Genomic DNA, 4541 nt, shown 5'->3' on the forward strand with positions numbered 1-4541 from the left:
CTATATTCATTACAGCACTATTTACCATAGCAAGACTCTGGAAACAACCAAGATGCTCGTCAACAGGCGAATGGCTAAAGAAACTGTGGTACATATACACAATGGAATATTATGCAGCTGTCAGGAGAGATGAAGTCATGAAATTTTCCTATTCATGTATGTACATGGAATTTATTATGCTGAGTGAAATAAATCAAAGAGAGAAAAAGATACAGAATGGTTTCACTCATCTATGGGTTTTAAGAAAAATGAAGGACATTCTTGCAATAATAATTTTCAGATACAAAAGATAAAAGAGCTAGAAGTTCCAGCTCACCTCATGAAGCTCACCGCAAAGTGGGATGAGTTTAGTTAGAGAAATAACTTTGTTTTGAACTATCCTAATAATGAGAATGTACGAGGGAAATAGAAAGCCTGTCTAGACTACAGGTTGGGTTGCACGGAAGAGGGAGATTTTGGACATTGGTGATGGGAATGTTGCACTGGTGATGAGTGGTGTTCTTTACATGACTGAAACCCAAACACAATCATGTATGCAATAAAGTTGGTTAAATAAAAAAAAGAAAACCCTAACGACTCTACTACAAAGCTACTAGAAATAATAGATTCACACAGAAATTAATGGCCTTTTTATACGCCAATAATGATAGGGAAGAAATGGACATTACGAAAATAACTCCATTCACATTAGTGTCACACAAACTCAAATATCTTGGAGTCAACTTGACTAAAACATGAAGGACCTATGCAAAGAAAACTATAAAACCCTGCTCCAAGAAATAAGAGAGGACACACAGAAATAAAAACCCATACCCTGCTCATAAATTGGCAGGGTTAGCATTATTAAAATGATTATAGTATAATAATTAATAATAATATATAATAATTATAATAAATAATTAAACAATCATAATATATTTTAATGAGTATTAAAATACTCCCCAAAACATTATAAAGATTTAATGGTGTTCCTCTAAACATACCCATGACATTTTTTAAAGAAGTGGATCAAACACTTTTGATATTCTTTTGGAACAATAAACACCCTCGAATAGCTAAAGCAATGCTTGGGAAAAAGGAATATTGGAGGCATTATTTTCTCCATTTTTAAACTGTATTACAAAGCAATAGTTATCAGAACAGCATGGTATTGGAATAAAGGCAGACCCTCAGATCAGTAGAATTGGTTTGAGCACTCAGAGAATGTTCTTCAGATATGCATTAACCTAATTTTTGATAAAGGAGCAAGAAATCCTAAATGGAACAAGGAAACCCTCTTCAATAAGTGGTGTTGGCACAACTGGTTAATCTCTTGCTAAAAAAGCAAACTTAGACCCCCAGCTAACACCATGTATGAAGGTCAAATCCAAATGAAATAAAGACCTTGATATCATACCTACACCATAAACACATAGGCAAAACATTCCATAACATTGAGACTAAAGGCATCTTTAAGGAGGAAATAGTACTCTTTAAAAAGTGGAAGCAGAGGTAACTAGATGGGCTTTCGTTTTTGGGAAAACATTTGTTTACTGTTTTAATTTCCTGTTTAGATATGCTACATCTTCTTTATTCAACCATGGAAGGTTATAAGAGTTCAAGAATTTATCCATTTCTTCCAGATTTTCGCGTTTAGTGGCATAGAGTTTCTCAAAGTAGTTTCTGATTACCCTTTGAATCTATGCAATATCAGTAGTGATCTTCCCCTTCTCATTTCTTTTTTTATATATAATTTTTGACCATATTGGCTTACATATCTTTCACAGTAATATTTTAGGTACATATTAACATTGAATCAGGGGAATGCCCATCACTAAATTTGCCCTTCCTCCACCCCTGTTCCCATCTTGCATCCCATATTCCCCAACCTCCCCCTCGGGCTTTATTAAGTTTCTCTGTCTTTGAGAGTTTTGCCAATGGTCTCTCAATCTTGTTTCTTTTTTCAAAAAACCAACTTCTGCTTTTGTTAATCTCTCGGTTTGTTTTTGGGTTTCCACTTCGTTGATTTCTGCTCTCAGCTTTGTTATTTTCTTCTGTCTCCCTATTTTTGGTGCCTTTTGTTGAACTTTTCTAATTTTATGTGCTGCAACATTAAGCTATTCAGTTATTCCCTTCCTGATGTGTTTTTGCAAAGCTATAAATTTTTCTTTCAGTACCACTTTTGCTCAGCCCATATGTTCTGATAATTTGTGTCTTTATTGTCATTTTTTTTCTAGGAAAGTTTTGACTTCCTCTATTATTTCATCTCAGATCTACTGGTTGTTCAGTAGCAGGCTGTTCAATTTTCAGGTGTTAAAGTATTTCTTCTGTGTCCCTTTGTAGTTTACATCTAACTTCAGAGCCCTGTGGTCAGCGAAAGTAGCCAAAATTTCTATCCGCTTGATATTATGAAGGTAGGTTTTATGTGACAGCATGTATTCTGTCCTGGAGAATGACCCATGTACATTGGAGAAGAATGTATCCAGGTTTCTGGGGGTGGAGTGTCACATATTTATCTATTAGGTCTCTTTCTTCCATTTTTTTCAGGTCTAGTATACTTTTGTTTGGTTTCAGTCTGATTGACAAATCAGTGTTGGAGTTTCCACAATTATTGTGTTGTTATTGATATACTGTTTCAGATTTGTCAACAATAGTCTTAAATATTTTGCTGGCCCCTCATTGGGTGCATATATGTTTAGGAGAGTGATTTCTTCCTGCTGTACATATCCCTTGATTAGTATAAAATGTTCATCTTTGCCCCTTACAACTTTTCTGAGTATAAAATTTGGTCATCAGATATTAGTATGGCCACTCCAGCTTTTTATGGGTGTTGTTGTTTTCTTGGATAATTTTTCTCTAGCCTTTTATTTTGAGTCTATGTTTGTTCTGACTTTTCAGGTGTGTTTCTTGTAGGCACCAGAATGTTGGATTGAATTTTCTGATCCATTTATCCACTCTATGTCTCTTAACTGGTGCATGTAGTCCATTGACATTGAGAGAAAGAAGTGTCATGGTATTTAGTGCCATCTTTGTGTAGAAGTTTGGTGTGTCTGTTGGTCAGTCTTGTCTTAAAGTAGATCTTTCAGTTTTTCTTTTTTTTAATTGTCCTCGGATAGAGGACGTATCAGATATTAAACTGATAAGAACAGATACTACACTTGATCTTAGCCAAAAGGCCGAGAAGCGATCAGTTTTTCTTTTAAGACTGGTTTTGAGTCTGTAAAGTTTCTGAGTTTTTTTTACCTGGGAAGCCATGTATACTTCCTTCAAACCTGAAAGTGTGTTTTGCTGGTGCAGTATTCTAGGCAAAACATTTATTCATTCATTTATTTATTTATAAATTTTTTGGTTTTTGGGTCACACCTGGTAGCGCTCAGGGGTTACTCCTGTCTCCACACTCAGAAATCGCTTCTGGCAAGCTCAGGGGACCATATGGGATGCTGAAATTTGAACCACCGACCTTCTGATTGCAAGGCAAACGCCTTACCTCCAAGTCATATCTCCGGCCTGGGGAAGCATTTATTTTATTGAGATTTGTCACTATGTTCACCACTGCCTTCTAGCCTTGAGTGTTTCTTGTGACAGGTCTGCTGTAAATCTCAAGAATGCGCCCTTGAATGTAATTTCCCTTTTTGATCTTGCTGCTTTCAGTATTCTGTCTCTATCTGTGGCATTCATCATAGTGACTAGGATGTGTTTTGGGTTGTTTTTCCTGGGGTCTCTTTTAGCTGGTACTCTTTAGGCATGCAGGATTTGGTCACATGTATTCTTTAGCTCTGGTAATTTCTCTTTAGTGATGTTTTTGACCATTGATTCTTCCTGGAGATTTTCTTTCTGCGTCTGTGGGACTCCAATGTTGTTTCTGTTGAGCTTATCAAAGACTTCTATTTTCATCTTTTTACATTCTTTGAGTAATTTTCCAGCACAGTTCAGCTGGCTCCACCTTTTGTGAACAGGTCGACTCACCTCCATGGAAGGGGAGCCCTCCAGGGATGAAGCCACACAGGATTAAGTCTTAGGCCTGAGCAGGCAGGTAAGACAGCAGGTAGAGGTCTGCTGAGCTTCAGAGACCCAGCACAGTTCAACTGGCTCCATCCTTTGTGGGCAGGTCGACTCACCTCCAAGGAAGTGGAGCCCTCTAGTGATGAAACCACACAGGATCAAGTCTTAGGCCCGAAAAGGCAGGGTAGACAGCCGAAAGAGGTCTGCTCAGCTTCAGAGACCCAGCACAGTTCAGCTGGCTTCACCCTGTATGGCCGGGTCGACTCACCTCCAAGGAAGGGGAGCCCTCCAGGGATGAAGCCACCCCGGATCAAGTCTTAGGCAGGGAAGACAGCCGAGAGAGGTCTGCTGAGCTTCAGAGACCCAGCACAGTTCAGCTGACTCCACCCTTTGTGGGCACATCGCCTCACCTCCAAGGAAGGGGAGCCCTCTGGGGATGAAGCCTCACAGGATAAAGTCTTAGGCCCCAGTAGGCAAGGAAGACAGCTGAGAGCACACTAGCATTTCTAACTAAAGCCAGTGATAATCTCTTCTTATATTTTCCAGTAAGTTTTATATTT

General features: G+C 38.4%; 1 pseudogene; it reads right to left on the reverse strand.

The window, feature by feature from the left end:
• Positions 1 to 3047: 3047 nt before the first annotated feature.
• Positions 3048 to 3167, reverse strand: LOC126000026 (uncharacterized; annotated as a pseudogene).
• Between the last annotated feature and the right edge of the window lie 1374 nt (positions 3168 to 4541).

Source organism: Suncus etruscus, chromosome X (assembly GCF_024139225.1).
Source record: "Suncus etruscus isolate mSunEtr1 chromosome X, mSunEtr1.pri.cur, whole genome shotgun sequence".
Lineage (NCBI taxonomy): Eukaryota > Metazoa > Chordata > Mammalia > Eulipotyphla > Soricidae > Suncus > Suncus etruscus.